Source organism: Adiantum capillus-veneris, chromosome 30, assembly GCF_014529385.1.
Source record: "Adiantum capillus-veneris isolate H3 chromosome 30, ASM1452938v2, whole genome shotgun sequence".
Taxonomy (NCBI): domain Eukaryota; kingdom Viridiplantae; phylum Streptophyta; class Polypodiopsida; order Polypodiales; family Pteridaceae; genus Adiantum; species Adiantum capillus-veneris.
The window spans coordinates 75,318,449-75,341,646 of NC_140960.1; the positions used below are offsets into that span (position 1 = coordinate 75,318,449).

Here is a 23,198-nt window from a genome sequence, read left to right on the forward strand (position 1 = left end):
CTTGGGCCGGCGGCGGGGTATGGGAGGGAATAGACGATGAAGCGCACGTGGGGGGGGGGGGGGGGGGGGGGGGGGGGGGGGGGGGGAGGGGCTGTCGATGGCAAAACTGAGGTAGAGGGGGTATCCGCCGGCTCATCCTTATCGCGATTGCCTTCAGATGCGAATCTGGTATCCGCCAGAAACAATGCAATGAAACAACTACACCATTCTGTTGACTTGGGTAGCGTGTTTAACAGGGACCTCTACCCCCAGGCCCGAAAAGCGAAAGAAAAAACAACACTGCTGTAAAGGGTCGAAACGGTTCCCTGTGGGAACCCACTATTGCTGGCCCGATGTAGGCCGACCACCAAGGGCGCCAAACTGACATGTTGATCCATGGCAACGACGATGACCACGAACCTGCTTGCAGCCCTCCTCTGTCAAGGCACCCGTCTTAGACGAGGTATCCGACTGTGCTCCCTATGTCTCTACCTGTCGAGCATCGCCAGCCTTAGTAGGATGGGTATGTGGCGCGGATCGGGGCCTCCTTGATGGACAGGTAATATATAAGCAAACCAGAGCTAGCACTTTCTCTGGCAGAAGAGACAGCAGGAGCACAGGCTTGCTCAACAGGCACCTTCTCAGCAGGACCCCCAAGCATGGCCTAGCGTTTTTCCAACACAGCATCAAAGCTAGCGTTTTTTACAAGACAGTTCAGCCTTGGCGTTTTTGCATTGCAGAGAAGCTTCGGCATTAGCAGACACAGCAGAACCACTTCACGACAGCAGATTAGCCCTAGCGATAGTAGATTTCCCCTAGCAGAAGAAATCAGCCCTAGCATTTTTGCATCAACAAAGCAACTCAGCGTTTTGCAGATTCATCGCGACAGTACCTTAGTTAGCATCAGCGTTTTCAGTTTTCAGCAGTCACACTCCGCAGTAGAACCCTGGAACCTCGCAGATCTCACCTTTCCGCAGCACACGGTCAAATCCCGCGAAGTTTGCAGATTCAGCCCGGAAAACGCAGATTTCAGCATCTGCGTTTTCAGCGCGTCGTCGTTGCATTCCTCGTCATCGACATCATCACCGACATAGAGTTAGAATTCAGCAGATAAGCATTTTCAGATTTCAGCCCGTCTCGTCGTCGTCCTCATAGTCGTCGACATCGTCGGCAAGTCCAAGCATTGTAGAGATTTGCGCAATCAGAAGTAGACCGCTCTCGCCATCGAGAGGGGGGCCCTTGGAGGAGGGTTTGACAACTTCCCGGTGTCGTATTCTCTTCTCTCTCTATCTCTCAGGCTCATGCACCTTCATTCACAGCGTTCATTCACTTTGTTTGTGTCCATTGCACTTTCTCATTAAAGCACGGAAGGCTCTCCCTTCCCTAAGTAAAAGGAACCTTGAGCACAGTTCGGAGCACTCATCTTGAGCAAAGTTCAACATTCATTCCGCTGCACCTTACATTGGTATCAGAGCTTTGGCAGTGTTCTGTATCACTCAAGGAAAGAACCACAAGAACCACATAATTTTTTTTTGCTTGTTGCGGTCGCACGTAACCCAAGTCCTCTTGGGCGTGTCGATCCTAATCGTGTTTTTGAAGAGTGACAGGAAACCCAAGAAAGAAGGGCTTGTCCAGCCTCCCCTTGTGCCTCTTTTCACTCATTGACAGCAGACCGTGCACTTAGCAACCGGCCAATCGACGTGAGGTGGAAAAAAGCAACCTTGGTGTGAGCGCAAGGCCGCCAAGGGATGCACCCGCGGAAAAGAGCAAAACTCGGGTGAAGAGAAGATCCTTCTCTAACACAAATTGCAAGCGAAAGAAGAACCTCAAGAACCCCAAGACCCGCAAGAACCTCAAGAACCCCAAGACCCTCAAGAACCTCAAGAACCTCAAGACCCCCAAGAACCCAAGAACCCAAGACCCACAAGAACCCAAGTTCCTCGTGAACTTCAGAACCCAAGACCACAAGAACCCACGACTTCAGAATGGTCATTACCCGAAGAGGAATGGATACTTCGCATGGAGGTGATGAGCATGGGAGTGGCGAAGAAGAATTTTCCCCACCAGGAGGTTTTTCCGACCCTCCCCTTTCCCCATCTACGCCACGGATTACACTAACTCCTATGGAGGAGTTGGAGCAGATGTTTATGGACAGCAATTTAGAATGCGAAGCAAGGAAGTTCCAACGCGAAGCAAGAAAAGCAGAAATTGAGCGTAAACACGAAGATAGAGTGGCAGCCATAGAGCGCGAAGCACGATTGGAAACCAAAGAAAGACAAGCAGAATTTGATCGCGAGAACAAAGCAAGAAAAGAAATGAACGACCGACACATGAAAGAGATGTTGCGACTCTTTTCTCAAGTGCAGGCACTGATGCAAGAGATTCGGGAAAAGGAGACACTCTCAGTCTCTTCTTCTCCAAAGCATGATACACAAGATTTGCATGATGATAAGCATGATAAATTGCCTAATAATGATAAGCATGATGATTTGAATGACAATGACAAGCATGATGATTTGTATGATGATCAAGATGTGATTTCTCACAAGCATGATGATTTGCATGAAGATGACATGATTGTTCACAAGGATGATGTGTTAGTCGATACTTTCTCTAGTGAAGCTAACCTCATTGCAGATTCGATCAATCACGAGGAACTGATCTTGGATTTTGAGTCGAGGTCCACAGAACCCCCACAGGAAGATTCGATCAAACACGAAGAACTGATCTTGGCTTTCGAGCCTAGATCTCAAGAACCCTCACAGGAAGTATTATGTGTTCGAATGATTAGTCAGCACGCATTGTTCGAGTGTTTCATTCGTGATGGTTTACTGTATTTTAGTCATCGTCCTTATGTGATCCCTTTTCATAGGCATCACATATTGCACGATGAACATGATTCACTCATGAATGAGCACGGATGTATGCGGATTACTCATGAAAAGATGAAAAGTATGCATTCAAGGAAGTCACATTCCATGTCTCTCCCTTGGCATGACACAGTCGTAGAAAGAACACAAGAAAGATTGAGCATCAATCATAGGCACTTCCGTTGTGAATTGCCACAGTTGATTGATTTAGATCAGCACGACAAGATTCGATCTCATTGTTTGCATGTGTTTGATGAACGGTTTGGCACTCCGTCTCTATGTTCATCTCTGTTGCATGTACAGTTTTTTCGAAAGAATAGAATTTTTCTAGTCACTTTACGTGGAATGGGTATGTTCATGTTTTTGTGTTGAAAGTGGTTTCAGGAATTTTCATCCTCGGAGGTTCTTGAAGAAGGTAGACGCATGATTCTAGACGAAGTGGAAGCATTGAAGATGACTTTATGTCGCTTTCGGTGCGGCCCAAAGAAGAAGACTCTGCAGACCTTTATGAAGTTGAAGTATCGCACGACCCACACATCAGAGTGGGCCGGCGAAGAGTCCTTTCGAGGATTCCCGATGTTGTTGGGGCGATTTCCCTCGACACCATACAGTTCAGTACCAATACCTCACTTTGAAAAGGAGGGGATGTCACGTGACACATCCAACCCTATGTGTCCGTGGACAAGCTACAGCATGACCAGGGTTCAGTTCAGTCAAGTCAGTCTAGAGTATGAAGTGATCTGGCACTTTTGTGAGTCTGTTCGCAGACCGTGCATGACCAGTCACATAGAGTAGATGCATATCCTCCGGTTGCACACAGCATGATCATCAGCATTCCCATCAGGGGAATTTTGCAGCGCATTAAACCTATTTTCCCTATTTTTGACATTTTTCATTTATTTATTAAGTGACTTTTGTTGGGAACTAGGTAGGGCAATTTTGCTAACATAATATATAAGCAAACCAGAGCTAGCACTTTCTGGCAGAAGAGGCAGCAGGAGCACCTTGCTCAAAAGGCACCTTCTCTGCAGGACCCCCCAGCATGGCCTAGCATTTTTGCAACACAACATCAAAGCTAGCGTTTTTTGCAAGACAGATCAGCCTTGGCGTTTTTGCATTGCAGAGCAGCTTCGGCATTAGCAGACACAGCAGAACCACTTCATGATAGCAGATCAGCCCTAGTGTTAGTAGATTTCCCCTAGCAGCAGAAATCAGCCCTAGCGTTTTTGCATCAGCAAAGCAACTCAGCATTTTGCAGATTCATCGCGACAGAACCTCAGTTAGCATTAGCGTTTTCAGTTTTCAGCAGTCAGACTCTACAGTAGAACCCGCGAACCTCGCAGATCTCACCTTTCCGCAGTAGATCCTTGCCGCACGGTGAAATCCCGCGAAGTTTGTAGATTCAGCCCGGAAAATGCAGATTTCAGCATCTGCGTTTTCAGCGCACGTCATCGACATCGTCACCGACATAGAGCCAGAATTCAGCAGATAAAGATTTGCAGATTTCAACCTTGAGCATTTTCAGATTTCAGCCCGTCTCGCCGTCGTCCTCATAGTCGTCGACATAGGCGGCAAGTCCAAGCATTGTAGAGATTTGTGCAATCATAAGAAGATCGCTCTCACCATCGAGAGTGGGGCCCTTGGAGGAGGGTTTGACAACTTCCTGGTGTCGTATTCTCTTCTCTCTCTATCTCTCAGACTCATGCACCTTCATTCACAGTGTTCATTCACTTTGTTTGTGTCCATTGCACTTTCTCATTAAAGCACGGAAGGCTCTCCCTTGCCTAACTAAAAGGAACCTTGAGCACAGTTCGGAGCACTCATCTTGAGCAAAGTTCAACATTCATTCCGCTACACCTTACACCAAGTCAAAGGGTCGGCTCCCAGTGTCGGAAGAGGGGGCTTCTGTGTGTAGCAGGGCTACAGTGTCACTTCACAGGGCAGACAGTTGGACAGTTGGCTACACTGGGTCTAGTTCACACTGGACGGACCTCTGGTCTAGGGAGTGACACGTGGCAGGGTACCTACCGACGGTGGTCTAGTGGACCTCGTGGCCAGGTCACCACATGGCTGACATTATGAGCCGTTGGTGGCTCTTTATGGTGGTACATATGAGTAGTAGCGGTTGGTGATGTTATCATCTTCTTCACCTCGGATCTTGTACGTAGTCGTCTAGAGTGAGTCTTACACAGAGCACTGCTTCACCATCCCTGCACATCTGAGCCTCGACACCCCATTTGTACCTGTGAGTCCTGGGCTGGAGCTGAGTGTGCTGCCACGCCAAAGTCTGTACATGGTTCTTTGAGCTAGTCGAGTCCACATGTTCTGGTCTACTGTTGTGTCTCTGTTGTTATCCATTGTTTCTATGTTTCATTCTGTTTGAGAGAGTTTCCATTCGTTTGAGTGAGATTGTCACGCACATTGCATTGAGGGGCACCCACATTGTAGAGAGCACGACACATTATCTGCGCTACAGGTGCTCTCATTTTGGCGATCATGCTGGGGACCTCAACTGAAGTCTCACTCTGTTGAGTAGCTGGTTTCTTCGCTTCGCCTGTGCAGCTTGATCCACTTTCACCCATTGACAGCTCAACCTAGCTAGTCTAGTCTCTTGACAACTTAACCTAGCTGGTCTAGTCTTTCGCCTTGTTGGTTTGGTCCTCTCTCACCCTGGTCCACCCAGTGCTAGTCCTGGTCTGGTTCTTCTCGTCCCTGGTCTAGTCCTTCCTCGTCCTGGTCCAGGCCAGGTGGTCTAGTCACTCGCCCTGGTCTAGTAGAGTCTAGACCAATGTTCAGCCAAGTGAAGGTTGTCTTGCCCAAGCGAAGGTCTTCTTGCCCAAAGCTTGGTGGGGTTGGCGGTTACTGCATGACACATAGAAGGAGGTCTTTGGAGCGTCAAAGTGCACTACTGAGTCCTCTGAGGTACTACCACAGACGGCGTCAACCCTTGGTGCCTAGTAGAAGCATATTAACCCCATCACCCATACCTACTCATACTGCTACCTCCATTCCTTCGACCGGCTCTACATCCTCTCCGGTAAGGCTCTCCCCCATTTTGTTACAGCAAGCTAGTGAGCAACAGACTCAGGAGCAAGAGGCCATGGAGGAACTCACAAGTGTTCTGGCAAAGGTGAACATCAAGTTCCCTACCTTTAAAGGTCTCTCCGCAGAAGATGCAGACGACCATGCTCGGAGGTTTGTCTCTCTTTGCAGAGGTCGTGGCCTCAACAGAGAAGACGCATACCTGGTGCTCTTCCCTTCCACCTTGGATGGTCTTGCAGATAAATGGTACAGTCAGTTTGCTGAAAACCACTTTACTACTTGGACCATGTTAAGACAGCAGTTCTGTGAAGCTTTCCAACCAGGGGATTATCAAGAGAAGATTCTAGATGAGTTGGCCAACCTGTTGCTCCAGCCCAAGGAGACATTTGCAGAGCTCATGACCAGAACAAAGTCCCTGGTCGCCAAGCTGCCTCAGCAGCCAGGGGAATTCATGGTGAGGAAGTGGGTAGAGAAGGCTTTGCCTAAGACTTCTCAACAAAAGCTCAGAGAAAGTCTCCGTCCTGAAGCCAATCTGGAGGATTTTGTTGCTACTGCTACTAGAATAGAGGGAGCAAGAAGGCAATTCAGTGACTCTCTTCAGTTAGATACTGCCCCTGTACTCATGGACAGTCCATCAGACCCCTTGACTTCTTTAAGAAGGGAACTCGAACCCCTAAAGTTACAGCGGGCCCTTCACGAAGAGAGATCCTTCTCTCTCAGATAGGAGAAGCCTCCACATCAAGAGGCTTATGATCAACTTAAAAGAGAGTTAGAAGAGCTCAGGTCTCAGCAGGAGACTAAGGCTATGGTATGGTGTAGTTCATGCCGCTCTCCAGGACACCCTCCACAAGACTGTCCCCTTCGCTCTTATTGCCACTTCTGTGAAAAATCGGGTCATGAAGATAAGGATTGCTACTATATAAAGGGATTGCACAAAATACAACAAAGTCTTGGTCCTACTCTCCAACAGGGATTAGCACCAGCATCAAACATGGTTTCCCACTACAGCCATCCCAACTACATGCCACCTTTGCTCAATACCCATGTTGTCCAAGGTATGTCAAGTACTTTCCCGACTCAAAGTTTTTATAATGCTAATGCCACCTCAACCCCTCAGAGCTTCTACACTTCAGCCTCCAACTCCATGCAGCAACCACCTCGTCCCCCGTTTCGTCCTTCCAATCGGCCCATACTCTGCTACAGATGCGGAGAGTATGGGCATTATCAGAGCAAATGCCCTCTGCCAGAAGGCTCTTCTCCGTGCCAACTTTGCCCTGAGGCTCAGGATCACTACACTAAGGATTGTCCAAAACAACGCGCCTCTACCTCTGCGAGCCCAAGTCAGAGCCAACCTGAATTCACCTTTCCCAAGATCAATTTGATAGCAGTTAGTACCAACCCCAAGCCACCCCTTTCTGCCCATATGATTGCCTCTCAAGACAAGTTGCAGCTGGTAGAGGAGCCAGCTGGTGTCCTCACACGAGCTCAGAGGGCAGCCCTCGGTCTCAATCTTCCAACAGGCATAGCCCTTTCCTCCCCAATGCCTACACCTCCTCCAACAGCTGACATGCCATCCCCTAGTGCTAAGAAAGGATCTTTTACTATGCTCTCCGATATTGATGGGGCTTTCTTAGAAGCAGTTGCTGACTTACAAAAGATCAAAGTACTAGAGGAACAACAACAGGTAGAAAAAGCGAAGCATACAGCAGAGATAGTCTTGAAGAACACTTTCCAACAAGTGTCCCTCTATGACATGTTGCGGCTAGATGCAAGTTTCAGAAGTGACACCCTTGCAGTTATTCAGTCACTTTACCCTGGAGCAGGTCCTAGTGGCGGGCACCTCCCAGTGCGACCGTCAAAGTCCTATATAATATCCAATCCTGCTGCTCCACTCACTGATTATAGAAGCCCTCGCCTGACAGTGTCCATTTTGGGTCGACAATTCTCAGGAGTGATAGTGGATGGTGGATCTAGCATCAACCTGATGCCCGAGTTCACTATGTTAGCTCTAGGTCTACAACCTACTCGCCCTGCTCCCTTCACAATTACATTGGCCGACCAGCGGACAGTCTACCCAGTGGGAATAGTGGACAATGTGCCTCTGTAGGTACAAGACTTTACTTTTAACTTGGATTTTGTTGTGGTTCGTCTTCCCCAGGTTGAGGGCAGATTTCCTTTGCTCATTGGAAGACCATGGCTGCGACACACTAAAGCACTTCATGATTGGGGAAACGACGCTATGTGGATACATACTTCTGGCTCCTTGATGCAACCCATTCTCTTAGAAGGTGGTATGGATCCCGTGGTGCAGCAAGTTTCTTTGTCAATGGAAACCAAACCTGAACAAGAACAGCCTACTACACCTGAAGGGTCAGATGAAGATCTGTTGGAGTGGTTAGAGGCTACCAAATCTATGCCTTGTTATGGAGTCTCTATTCACTCTTTACATGAAGATACACCCTCTTCAAATGGTGCCACAGTAACTACACCAAATGAGCCACCTGAGCCTATGAAGAAATATAGAAGCAATAAGAAATCTCCTCTACAAACACCTTTGGTGTCTGCTTCTCCGACCATAACAAAGCTCTCCTTTGAGTATAGCAAACTCCCTTCACAGAGCCCGTCCTGTAAGATGAATTCTAAGATCATGATCGCTGTATTGCTCATGGTAGCTGCGTGCTCATTATTTGCACCTATCTACCCTATCCCCCTCTCCCCCTCTTCCCCTCACTACCCCTCGCCTTACCCTTCCCCTCGCCCTAGTCCCTCACCCTCCCTCCCCCCTCTCCCCCTCGCCCTCGTCCTACCCTCCCCCTCGTCTAGTCCCCCTCACTACCCTCGCCCTCGCCCTAAGTCCCTCCCCCTCGCCCTAGTCCCTCCCCCTCATCCCCTCGTCCTCCCCCTACCCACCCCCTCTCGCCCCTAACCACTCACCCTCGCCCCTACCCACCCCCTCACTCCCTCTTGCCCCTACCCACCCCTCCCTACCCTCGCCCCTACCCACCCCCTCACTCCCTCTCGCCCCTACCCAACCCCCCCTCGCCCCTACCCACCCCCTTTCCCCCTCGCCCCTACCTATCCCCTCTCCCTAATGGGATACTCTCTCCAAAATAATGCACAGCCCAAACAAGCAGCCTAGAAGCAGTGTATTTTGTGTTCATTCCCTGTATTGAGAGAGCACCTGTAGGTAGGTAGATAGGAGTGAAATTCACACCTACATATCTTCAGTCAGCGGGACTAGATGTAAAAGTTTTGGCAGTTTGTGCTCTACTTGCTGCCATCTGTTTTCATGCATATCAGCAGGTCTCATACATGATTTTGCAGAGGGTTTCACCTCAAACTCAATTAGTAGGCAATTGCGTGAAGCGACTGGTGGTCATTGTTACCTCTGTTCTTTTCTTCAGGACCCCTGTTTCCCCATCAATGGCATTGGCACTGGTATTGCTTTGGCTGGAGTCTTTGCGTACTCACGGGTGAAGCAGCAAAAGAAGAAGCCTGAAAAGTCTGAGTGGCAAACAAAACTTGTAGGACAATGCTTAAGGCACACTTCATTTGTCAGAGCTAAACATTTGATATCAATTGGTTGCGATTGGTTGAAGAGCTACCGGTGACCTACTTCCTACGGTGGAGCTTTATTATGTTTTGCCAATTGGGATTCTTGGATTATGAAATCATACTGCGTCCCGCTTCTCCAAAGGATTAAAAATTTGCAAGCAGTGCAGTGTGTTTAAACTCCATTTTTGGGCCTAGAACCTGCTTCAAGAAGGATGTACAAATGCAGTACCTAATGGTTTTCTTTCACAGTTTTTTCAGTATTTCCTCTCACCGAGACGGTGAGCGGTCTTGTGGCGGGCAATCTGTAGCAGGGCTACAGTGTCACTTCACAGGGCAGACAGTTGGACAGTTGGCTACACTGGGTCTGGTTCACACTGGACGGACCCTCTGGACAGACCTTTGGTCTAGGGAGTGACACGTGGCAAGGTACCTACCGACGGTGGTCTAGTGGACCTCGTGGCCAGGTCACCACATGGCTGATATTATGAGCCGTTGGTGGCTCTTTATGGTAGTACATATGAGTAGTAGCGGTTGGTGATGTTATCATCTTCTTCACCTCGGATCTTGTACGTAGTCGTCTAGAGTGAGTCTTACACAAAGCACTGCTTCACCATCCCTGCACATCTAAGCCTCGACACCCCATTTGTACCTGTGAGTCCTGGGCTGGAGCTGAGTGTGCTGCCACACCAGAGTCTGTACATGGTTCTTTGAGCTAGTCGAGTCCACATGTTCTGGTCCACTATTGTGTCTCTGCTGTTATCCATTGTTTCTGTGTTTCATTCTGTTTGAGAGAGTTTCCATTCGTTTGAGTGAGATTGTCACGCACATTGCACTGAGGGGCACCCACATTGTAGAGAGCACGACACATTATCCGCGCTACACTGTGGAGTCCCTATGAGGTGGAGCAGGGGCCGCCATTATGTGTCTGCTCTGCTGGAAAGAGGAAGGCAAAAACTATGATGAGGGCCACCGAAGTGTTGCAGGCAGCCTACCGGCTACTGGCAAGGGAGGAGAGAGTTGGAGGGGGGGGGGTGTTGGGGGGGTTGGGGTGCAGATGCTGCGAGGGTTACTGGGCGGGATGGGGTGCAGGCTGAGGTAGGGCACAGGTTCGGACGGGCGAGGGTAGAGATACGGGGCTGAAGCAAGGCGAGGGCTGGGGCGCGAGGGGGAGCAGCGCTAGGCAGGGGGAGAGGCTTGCTCAACAGGCACCTTCTCAGTAGGACCCCCCAGCATGGCCTAGCGTTTTTGCAACACAGCATCAAAGCTAGCGTTTTTTGCAAGACAGATCAGCCTTGGCATTTTTGCATTGCAGAGAAGCTTCGACATTAGCAAACACAGCAGAACCACTTCACGACAGCAGATCAGCCCTAGCGTTAGTAGATTTCCCCTAGCAGCAGAAATCAGCCCTAGCGTTTTTGCATCAGCAAAGCAACTCAGCGTTTTGCAGATTCATCGCGATGGAACCTCAGTTACATTCAGCGTTTTCAGTTTTCAGCAGTCAAATTCCGCAGTACAATCCCCGAACCTCGCAGATCTCACCTTTTCGTAGCAGATCCTCGCCGCATGATCAGATCCTGCAAAGTTTGCAGATTCAGCCCGGAAAATGCAGATTTCAGCATCTGCGTTTCACCGCATTGTCGTCGCATCATCGTCATCGACATCGTCACCGACATAGAGTCAGAATTCAGCAGATAAAGATTTGCAGATTTCAGCCTTTAGCATTTTCAGATTTTGGCCCGTCTCGTCGTCGTCCTCATAGTCATCGACATCGTCGGCAAGTCCAAGCATTGTACAGATTTGTGCAATCATAAATAGACTGCTCTCGCCATCGAGAGTGGGGCCCTTGGAGGAGGGTTTGACAACTTCCCGGTGTCGTATTCTCTTCTCTCTCTATCTCTCAGACTCATGCACCTTCATTCACAACGTTCATTCACTTTGTTTGTGTCCATTGCACTTTCTCATTAAAGCACGGAAGGCTCTCCCTTCCCTAAGTAAAAGGAACCTTGAGCATAGTTCGGAGCACTCATCTTGAGCAAAGTTCAACATTCATTCCGCTGCACCTTACATTGGTATCAGAGCTTTGGCAGTGTTCTGTATCACTCAAGGAAAGAACCACAAGAACCACATAATTTTTTTTTGCTTGTTGCGGTCGCACGTAACCCAAGTCCTCTTGGGCGTGTCGATCCTAATCGTGTTTTTGAAGAGTGACAGGAAACCCAAGAAAGAAGGGCTTGTCCAGCCTCCCCTTGTGCCTCTTTTCACTCATTGACAGCAGACCGTGCACTTAGCAACCGGCCAATCGACGTGAGGTGGAAAAAAGCAACCTTGGTGTGAACGCAAGGCCGCCAAGGGATGCACCCGCGGAAAAGAGCAAAACTCGGGTGAAGAGAAGATCCTTCTCTAACACAAATTGCAAGCGAAAGAATAACCTCAAGAACCCCAAGACTCGCAAGAACCTCAAGAACCCCAAGAACCTCAAGAACCTCAAGACCCCCAAGAACCTCAAGAACCCAAGAACCCAAGACCCACAAGAACCCAAGTTCCTGGTGAACTTCAGAACCCAAGACCACAAGAACCCACGACTTCAGAATGGTCATTAACCGAAGCGGAATGGATACTTCGCATGGAGGTGATGAGCATGGGAGTGGCGAAGAAGAATTTTCCCCACCAGGAGGTTTTTCCGACCCTCCCCTTTCCCCATCTACGCCACGGATTGCACTAACTCCTATGGAGGAGTTGGAGTAGATGTTTATGGACAGCAATTTAGAACGCGAAGCAAGGAAGTTCGAACGGGAAGCAAGAAAAGCAGAAATTGAGCGTAAATACGAAGAGAGAGTGGCAGCCATAGAGCGTGAAGCACGATTCGAAACCAAAGAAAGACAAGCAAAATTTGATCGCTAGAACAAAGCAAGAAAATAAATGAACGACCGACACATGAAAGAGATGTTGCGACTCTTTTCTCAAGTGCAGGCACAGATGCAAGAGAATCGGGAAAAGGAGACTCTCTCAGTCTCTTCTTCTCCAAAGTATGACTCACAAGATTTGCATGATGATAAGCATGATGAATTGCCTAATAATGATAAGCATGATGATTTGAATGACAATGACAAGCATGATGATTTGCATGATGATCAAGATGTGATTTCTCACAAGCATGATGATTTGCATGAAGATGACGTGATTGTTCACAAGGATGATGTGTTAGTCGATACTTTTTCTAGTGAAGCTAACCTCATTGCAGATTCGATCAATCACGAGGAACCGATCTTGGCTTTTGACTCGAGGTCCACAGAACCCCCACAGGAAGATTCGATCAAACACGAAGAACTGATCTTGGCTTTCGAGCCTAGATCTTAAGAACCCTCACATGAAGTACAGTTGATTGATTTAGATCAGCACGACAAGATTCGATCTCATTGTTTGCATGTGTTTGATGAACGGTTTGGCACTCCGTCTCTATGTTCATCTCCGTTGCATGCACAGTTTTTTCGAAAGAATAGAATTTTTCTAGTCACTTTACGTGGAATGGGTATGTTCATGTTTTTGTGTTGGAAGTGGTTTCAAAAATTTTCATCCTCGGAGATTCTTGAAGAAGGTAGACGCATGATTCTAGACAAAGTGGAAGCATTGAAGATGACTTTACGTTGCTTTCGGTGCAGTCCAAAGAAGAAGACTTTGCAGACCTTTATGAAGTTCAAGTATCGCATGACCCACACATCAGAGTGGGCCGGTGAAGAGTCCTTTCGAGGATTCCGTATGTTGTTGGGGCGATCTCCCTCGACACCATACAGTTCGGTACCAATACCTCACTTTGAAAAAGAGGGGATGTCATGTGACACATCCAACCCTATGTGTCCGTGGACAAGCTACAACATGACCAGGGTTCAGTTCAGTCAAGTTAGTCTAGAGTAGGAAGTGATCTGGCACTTTTGTGAGTCTATTCGCAGACCGTGCATGACCAGTCACGTAGAGTAGATGCATATCCTCTGGTTGCACACAGCATGATCATCAGCATTCCCATCAGAATCCATCAGGGGAATTTTCCAGTGCATTAAACCTATTTTCCCTATTTTTGACATTTTTCACTTGTTTATTAAGTGACTTTTGTTGGGAACTAGGTAGGGCAATTTTGCTAAGATAATATATAAGCAAACCAGAGCTAGCACTTTCTGGCAGAAGAGGCAGCAGGAGCACCTTGCTCAACAGGCACCTTCTGAGCAGGACCCCCAGCATGGCCTAGCATTTTTGCAACACAACATCAAAGCTAGCATTTTTTGCAAGACAGATCAGCCTTGGCATTTTTGCATTGCAGAGCAGCTTCGGCATTAGCAGACACAGCAGAACCACTTCACGACAGCAGATCAGTCCTAGCGACAGAACCTCAGTTAGCATCAGCGTTTTCAGATTTCAGCAGTCAGACTCCGCAGTAGAACCCCCGAACCTCGCAGATCTCACCTTTCCGCAGTAGATCCTCGCCGCATGGTCAGATCCTGCGAAGTTTGCAGATTCAGCCCGGAAAACGCAGATTTCAGCATCTGCGTTTTCAGCGCATCGTCGTCGCATCGTCGTCATCGACATCGTCACCGACATAGAGTCAGAATTCAGCAGATAAAGATTTGCAGATTTCAGCCTTTAGCATTTTCAGATTTCAGCCCGTCTCGCCGTCGTCCTCATAGTCGTCGACATCGTTGGCAAGTCCAAGCATTGTAGAGATTTGTGCAATCATAAGTAGACCGCTCTCGCCATCGAGAGTGGGGCCCTTGGAGGAGGGTTTGAAAACTTCCCGATGTCGTATTCTCTTCTCTCTCTATCTCTCAGACTCATGCACCTTCATTCACAGCGTTCATTCACTTTGTTTGTGTCCATTGCACTTTCTCATTAAAGCACGGAAGGCTCTCCCTTGGCTAAGTAAAAGGAACCTTGAGCACAGTTCGGAGCACTCATCTTGAGCAAAGTTCAACATTCATTCCGCTACACCTTACACCAAGTCAAAGGGTCAGCTCCCCAGTGTAAGACGAGGGGGCTTCTGTGGAGTCCCTATGAGGTGGAGCAGGGGCCGCCATTATGTGTTTGCTGCTGGAAAGAGGAAGGCGAAAACGATAATGAGGGCCACGGAAGTGTTGAAGGTAGCCTACCGGCTACTGGCGAGGGAGGAGAGAGTTGGGGGGGGGGGGGAGGGGGGGTTGGGGTGTACATGCTGCGAGGGTTACTGGGCGGGATGGGGTGCAGGCTGAGGTAGGGCATAGGTTCGGACGGGTGAGGGCAGAGATGCGGGGCCGAAGCAAGGCGAGGGCTGGGACGTGAGGGGGGAGCAGCGCTAGGCAGGGGGAGAGGGAAGTAGCACGAAAAGAGGGGGGGGGGGGGGGGGGGGGGGGGGGGGGGGCAGCGAGCAATTCTATAGGACCTTAAAACCACACACTTTCATACACATTAATCTTAATCAAGGACTGTTTGATGTTGATGTAAGTCTAAAGTATAAAAACAAAATTGAAACAAGCACGTGGGCATACACATTAATCCAAATGAAGCATGCTAAAGGTGTGATAGCAAAAAAACTCACCACAAGGCTAGTGAGGACTAAACCAATGAACGACATCATATATCCTGCCAAAAACAGTGAATAAGATTACTCAAACGTAGAGAAAGAAAGTAACTAAAATTTCACAAACATATACTCACCGAAAAAGGCACCAAAGTTGCTACACACAAATTGGAAATGACAAGGAGTGTTCGCAGTGTCATCTTTAATGCTTTTTTTTGGCAAGGTCCAAGACTCTCCGTAGGTATGAGCTCTTCTATCCCATCTACAATTGGGGTTATAAAAAGAGCAAATGTGTGCTAAGGTCAAGGGATACATTCAATTCAATAATTGTACAAGCTTAAGGTAAGCATCAAAGAAAAATGCTCAGATTTAAAGGATATTTTGTCAACGGGTTCAAAATCTGTATACACAAAACAAGCAAGTATAAGAAATGTTAAATCATTTTAAATGGCCTGCCTTTAATGTATAAGCTAAGGAAGAGAAGTAAACACTTAATTGTGTATCTACCTAAGGAGCTACTTACTGTTAGGAATAGGGCGAAGTAGGTTGCTTTTGTTGGAATTAGGGTTGCAGAGAAACACACACAGCTTGGAGAAGACGAAGGAAGCTCAAGGCACACAATAGAGAGTGTGTTACTTGGTGTGCAATGGAAAGATAGATAGCCCTAGAGTGATGGGCGTATATACAATGCACGGGGGAAAAAACCTCCTAAAGAGGGAAAAAATGCCCCGGCGGTCCTAGTGTGTTCACACACATCACTACCACATGTATATGGTAACAAATCCCCTCTGGAGTGATGCGGTGAACGAGAGCTGGCACATGAGTAAAGGGAAGTGCCATGCCCTGAGGACAGGATCAGTCCACAAAGGAGAGTAAGCCCAAAGCTTTGCGGAAAGCTTCAAGCTTCTCACGAGACAATGCCTTTGTGAAAAGATCTGCAAGGTTGTCCTGTGTTGGCACATAAGCCAAGCTGATCTCTCCTGCTGAGAGCCTCTCCCTAACATAGTGGTAATGCACCTCAATGTGCTTTGTGCGAGCATGAAAAACTGGGTTCCTCGCAACTGCCAATGCGCTCTGACTGTCAGTGTAGATAGTGTTGGCAGTGTCCTGTCCAACACCCAAATCAGCCATAAGGCGTCTGAGCCATACACACTCAACCGTAGCTGTGAAGACTACCCTGTACTCAGCCTCACAACTCGAAGTGGCCACAGTAGGTTGCTTCTTGCTCAACCATGATATACATGAACTGCCAAGCATGAAACAAAAACCACTTGTGGACACTCGCGTGTCAAAACAACCAGCCCAATCTGAGTCCGAAAAAGCATGTAAGTCTGGCGGCAATGATCCCCCCTTGGGATAAAACAAGCCAAGATGTAAAGTGCCACTAAGGTAGCGGAAAATCCTCTTGATAGCCTGCCAATGCTTGGACCCTGGGCTATGCATAAATCTGCTGACCTGTGAGACTGCAAACTGAATATCAGGCCTCGTGTTGCATACATAAATGAGGCAGCCAACAGTTGTTTGGTAAAGAGTGACATCAGCAGGATCACCAGCATCATGTAGACTCAACTTCAAACCTATTTCCATGGGAGTGGCAATAGGTTTGCAATCCTCAAGTCCAAACTTACATAGCAATGTCTCTATGTAACTTTTCTGACACAAGGCAATACCACCATCACACTGCTTAAACTGTATACCCAAATAATGATGCAACAGCCCCAAATCTTTCATCTTGAAAGTAGCATTCAAATCAGCCTTAAATTCAGCAACGTGTCTCTCATTTGGTCCAGTGATCAGCAAATCATCAACATAAAGAACCACAATGAGAAGTACATCATCCTCACGCTTTACATACAATGTGCTTTCTGTTGGACTGTTACGAAAGCCTCGTTTAACCAAATGAGTGTCAGCTTTCTCATACCAAGTACGAGGAGATTGCTTCAACCCATACAAAGCCTTTTTACATCTGCACACTTTGTCCTCTTGTCCTTTTATGACAAAACCGTGAGGCTGCGTTACATAAACGTCCTCAAATATGTCACCATTCAAGAAAGCAGTAACAATGTCTGATTGATGTACATCCCAACCAAAATGAGCTGCCAATGCACATAGAAAACGCACAGTAGTCATACGACAAGTGGGAGAAAAAGTCTCTTCATAATCTATGTCTTTTTGCTGTGCATAACCTTTTGCAACAAGTCGAGCCTTATGGCGATCGATCTCACCATCCGGCTTGCGTTTCAACTTGTAAACCCACTTTGTACCAATGGCCTTTTTGCCAAGAGGCAAATCACATAAAGTCCATGTGTCATTTTCTATAAGTGCATCATATTCTGATTGCATGGCAGCCATCCAATTTTTTGAATTTTGTGCTTCATCAAAAGTCAGAGGCTCCTCAACATCATGTAAGCTAGACACAGCCAAAGCATATCAATCTGATGCATAAGATGCATGGCGAGAGCCTGAACGAGTACGACTAGACAAAGGTGCATCCAATTTACTGTCACGCAAAGTGTGCACCAGCCATTTTGGCATACCTCTAGCCTGCTCATTCAGCCCATTCCTCATCAAGTACATCATGTACATCTGCATCAGTAATAGGCTGATCTAGAACATTTTCAGAAACCCCCATAGGCTGTACATTTGCCTCATTGGAACTTACATTCGTATTTCCACCACTGAAAAGAGGCAACAAAGTGTCATAAATGTCCTGTGAGCTTACATTACTGTCTCTAGTACATGACAGCAAGGGCTGAACAGAATCTTCCACAAACACTACATCCCGAGAAACTAGAATACGTTTTGTTTGCGGATGATACAACCTATAACCTTTGCTTTCAGCACTATAACCAACAAAAATACATTTGACAGCCTTATCATCCAATTTTCTGCGCTGCACTTGTGGCACCAAAGCATATGGCAAACAGCCAAAAACATGCATGTGCTCAATAGAAGGTTTTCTATCATGCCATGCTTCATATGGAGTAATAGACTCTTCATATGGAGTAATAGACTGCAAAGCTTTCGTAGGACACCTGTTAAGTACATAAGTGGCACACATAATGGCCTCAAGCCAAAAAGAATGCGGCAAAGCTTGACTTTTGACCATACATCGTGCCATTTCCGTCAGTGACCTGTTTTTCCTCTCAGCAACACCATTTTGCTGAGGTGTATAAGGCACTGTACATTGGTGTTTTATCCCACGACTAGCCAGTAATGCATTAAATTCATGAGACATATACTCCCCCCCTCGATCAGAACGGAGGGTGCCCATAGTACATTTCGAGACATTTTCAGCCATAGCCAGAAATTGTTTGAAGCACATAAAAACTTCGGACTTCGCTTTAAGCGGAAATACCCATGCATGCCTAGAGTAATCATCAATGAAAGTCACGACGTATAGGTAATTGCCCAAGGAAGGAGTTTGCATGGGCCCACAAACATCACTATGCACAAGCTGCAACCTGCATGTGGCCCGAACTGAACCATCCTTTGGAAACTTAGAACGCTGCATCTTACCCAAAATACAGCCTTCACAAACATGTTTGACAGGTGCTTCAAGAGGTGGCAAAGAAGCAACCATATCAGATTTCTGCAAACGCAGCAAACTGGCAAACTTCAGATGACCAAAACGTGCATACCAAAGTTTTGCATCTGAAATAGCCCTTGAATCTGCAATAGCATTTGCAAAATTTTGTCCACACTTGTCATACAAAGTGAGCTTATACAGCCCACGGCACAAAAGCCTAGATGCAACAATTTCATCACCAAAACTGAGATCATGAACTGTACATCTGTCATCCACAAATTTGACTACAAGTCCAAGTCTAGCAAAGTGCGGATACAGACAAGAGATTCTTCTTGATCCCAGGTACATAAAGTGCATCAACAAGTGTGAAAGAACTGCCATTAGCAGCAATAAGCACAATCTTTCCAACTCCCTGAATTGGATAAGAGGCGTTGTTGGCACAAGTGACTGAATTCCCATGAGGGACAGACTCAAGAGAGGTAAACAATTCACGATGTGAGGTAATGTGCTTTGTAGCACCACTGTCAAAATACCACACATGTGAATCTGCAGCAACTGACAAGCATGCATCATGGACAACAAGATTGTAAGTGCACTCTGCACTAAAAGCCCATTCTGCATCAACATCAGCATTACAGTCTCCTTTCACAGAAGACTCAACAATGGCTCCATTTGTAGTGGAACCAGCATTTGTAGTGGAACCACCCTCTTTCTTCTTAGCCTCTTTGGCCTTCAACTTAGGACACGACTTGATCAAGTGATCATTGGCTTTACGATAATGGCAACGCATCTTCTTTTTTCCCTTATCACCAGAATTGCCAGACGAAGTGCTGCCAGCAGAAGCATTAGGAACAAAATTTTTGCCACTCGCATCAGAACCATAAGAAGTGGCTGCATTACTGTCACCACCCTTTCTTTGAGAAGCGATAAAAGCATGTTCAACTGCACGCTGTCTAGTCCTATTTTTTCTGGAAAGTGACTCTTGCAACAGCAATGTGCATAATGCATGAAACTTGACAACTTCAGGATTTCCTTGGGTCATAAGTCTCCAAGTACTAGCAAAAGTCTGGTAGGAATCTGGTAAGGCATCAAGAACAATCTGCACAAGGGAACTGTCTGAAATGACTTCACCTGCAGAAATAAGCTGCTCATTGATATCCTTGACACTAGCAAGGAAAGTGTCCATATCATCTTCCTCATGCATAATCTTCTATTCCAGCTCTTTATGCAGCAAAGCAATTTTAGCCTCATTGCGGCTTGCATAAAGACCTGCTAAAACATCCCAAGCCTGTTTTGCAGATTTTGCTAAACGGATGTGAGGAACAATGGTGCGCTTCACAGACAACGCAATCAATGCATGAGCCTGCGCATCCTTAACATCCCAACGAGCTTGTTTTGCCGTAGGCAAAACAACTCTAACAGTTGCAATCCTTGCAGCAAGACCTGCAACATCCTCAACATCGCCTACATCCTCAGAACCAGGACGTACATCAATGCCCTGCACAATGTTCCAGACACCCTTTGACACAAGAACATGTTGCATCATATAAGCCCACATAGGGTAGTTGTCCCCATCCAACCTGTCCTCAGCAGCAAACATCTTGAACACATCTCTGTTGTTGTTGTCAGCCATGGTAAATGCTGCACCTGATGTGAAAACTGCCCGAAAATAGGAGAAATGGAGCGGGAACAACCTATGCTATATAGCACAAACCGTAGAAGACTATAAGGCATCTGTTATGCAGAAAACGGCACTGACAGAAATTATGCACAAAATGACGAAATAGCCTGTGCAGTACTGCTTGTAGTGGAAACAGAGGCCGAATTGAGCCCAAATCGACCTACGAACGCTCGCCAAAGCTCATTGAAATCGGAGAAAGTGAGCAGGCGTGTGCTGGAGCAGCTGGCGACTAAGCCCGGGAGGACGTGACCTGCTCTGATACCAATTGTTAGAATTACGGTTGCAGAGAAACACACACAGCTTGGAGAAGACGAAGGAAGCTCAAGGCACACAATAGCGAGTGTGTTACTTGGTGTGCAATGGAAAGATAGATAGCCCTAGAGTGATGGGCGTATATACAATGCACGGGGGAAAAAACCTCCTAAAGAGGGGAAAAATGCCCCGGCGGTCCTAGTGTGTTCAGACACATCACTACCACATGTATATGGTAACAGCTTTGTTGGTCTTCAACAGGTTCAATGTTATTTGGGATAGTGTCTCATCTCCAAACATGCGAAATTCCACCACTGACATTGTAAAATAGGAGAGGAAGCACAAGGTAAAGCTACAAAAACAGGGACAAAATCAACTCGAGGTAAAGAAAAACACAACTTTCCTTAACATTGTATGTGCTTTAATTATAGTCTTCAAATGGAAATATATAGTGTAAGCGTGCACTCACGCTTATGTATGCATGTATATGTAAGAGTGTGTACTCTTACTAGCTATTCACAATCAAGAACTCATGCATTGATTAAAGTCTCATGATATTATTTGATTGAGCTTAACATTTTGTCATGAATAATTATTGTTTCTCTCTAAGAAGTACTATCAGACGGTGGTGTTAATATCTTTTTGGTGGTTGTTGATATGTTTTCAAATGAAGGCTATAATTAAAGCACATACAATGTACACCTACACACATACATATCTATATATATAGATACCTACATACTTACATATACACACACTTAGCGAGAGAGAGAGAGAGAGAGAGAGAGAGAGAGAGAGAGAGAGACACCTTATCAAGAGAACCGTGATATATCGACTCAGTGGCAAAAACAATAAACACCCAGTGCCAAGGGAAGGTCTCGCCAATTCACGATGCTGGTTGTTTTGGTGAAACCAACTCCGTCAACAGCTCCCTCTAAACCACGAGGACCATCACCAGGCTTGTTGTTACGACTCCCATGACTACCAACCAAAAAATTAAAAATAATTATAGACTCACACACACACCTACACCACTCATGTTGAGCGCGCAGACGTACACAACTTTGTACACACGCAACAACAGCATTGACAATGTGCAGGAAAAACTATCCATGCATATATTTCTTGGATACTCACACGAAAGAGCAGAGAGCCAATTGAGGTTTTCCAACCACACAGTGGGCAGGATCACCATTGTAGGATAAATAGCAAAGATCGCATATGAGCCAATGTCCATTCCAGCCATTGTAAACCGATAGTTTGGAAAAAGCTGTCTCCCTCTAGTATGAGAAACTCCACACCATACGCCTGCATTATCGTTTGCAATAATCATCATAATATAAGTGGGATAATTATGTACTTTTTCAATTATCAAGAATTGACCTTTAACAATGGGTTGGGAACTTACATAGAGCTCGGCATAGAGAACCATCTGCAAACAACAAAACACCATTAGTAGTTTGTGTCATTATTTTTACCAAATATGGAGATCGCAGTCAAATAAAATGGCAAACGTACCGACACAATTGTGCGACCCATCTTGCCAAGTGCAAGATGTCCAATGTCTGGGTACGTGGTAAGTATGCCGAGGGGTTGACTGTCCATGCATTTGCGCAAAAGGTGACCCGTGTAGCAACATATAAGAGCAAATAGCACCAACACTGCCATTCCCCCCCACCCACCCTCCTTCACCGCATATGGGCATGATAGCAGTCCCACTCCAGCCATCACATTGACACCTGAAGTTCCAAAGTTCTATATAAATTTTTTCCAAGTCTTGAGTTTAACTTCTTCAAAAGATCAATTGATTACAATTCGTACCATTGAATGTTTCTTGCATCCAACTACACTGTCCAGAAGTCTCTATACTGATTTGAGTCTTCTCTTCTTCTCTTGAAGGCAGGAGAGGAATGATATGGGACGGATGTCTTCAGATCCATTGCCTAAATAGGGCTCCTCAGTTATGCCATCAATGGAGAGATGGTGGTTTGATGAAGGTAGGATAGTCTTAGGAGAAGTACTCATTCGCGACCAGTACTGTCCATCATCACCACCCTCTTTGTCACATAAAGTCTCTGTAGATGGAAATTTGTGCCGCCTCTTGTTGGTTCTTTGTGGAGATGATTTGCTGCCCCATGAGAACAGACTTGTCTTTGGTGATGTTCCAAGGCTATATGCATCGGTCGATTGCTTGAGAAAAGTAAGACACTTTACTATCCAATGCTCTTTAACAAGATCAGCTTACTAAATTAAATAAATATAATATAAACATATACATTCACAAGAAATAAGTTGAAAGAAATAGATCTCTCAATTGACAGTTACACATTCTTAGCCTTTCTACGCGGTTATTTAAGCTAGAAGAATACATTAACTTGATCTTGCCACAATAGCTGAATATCCCGCATGTCTGATAACTAGGTGAGGGGGATGTGTAAATAACTACTTGAAAAAGGTTGAAACTGTGAGTACAAAATTGCCAAGTCCAAGCAAGGAGATAATTTAAGCTGTTACAAAACCATTTTAACCACCTAATGCACCAAGTTTCATTTTAGTGATGGCCTCTACTCACTTTATTTCTTATATGCCAAAAGAAGCCAAAGTCAACCTTCACAAATTCTAGGCACATATTTGCACCTATACAAGTAGGCGTGTTGTCACCAATTTCTGGCTAAGCAAACCATCCTTGAGGAGCTGAAGCAGCTTGATGATTGGCAAGGAGCTTCGGTTGTTGGCCGAGGTGGAGAG

The 23,198-nt window shown here is 46.4% G+C and overlaps 1 pseudogene; it reads right to left on the reverse strand.

Moving 5' to 3' along the window:
* LOC147418223 (uncharacterized) overlaps positions 1-22,475 on the reverse strand; it is a 90,090-nt pseudogene extending 67,615 nt beyond the window's left edge.
* Positions 22,476-23,198: the final 723 nt, after the last annotated feature.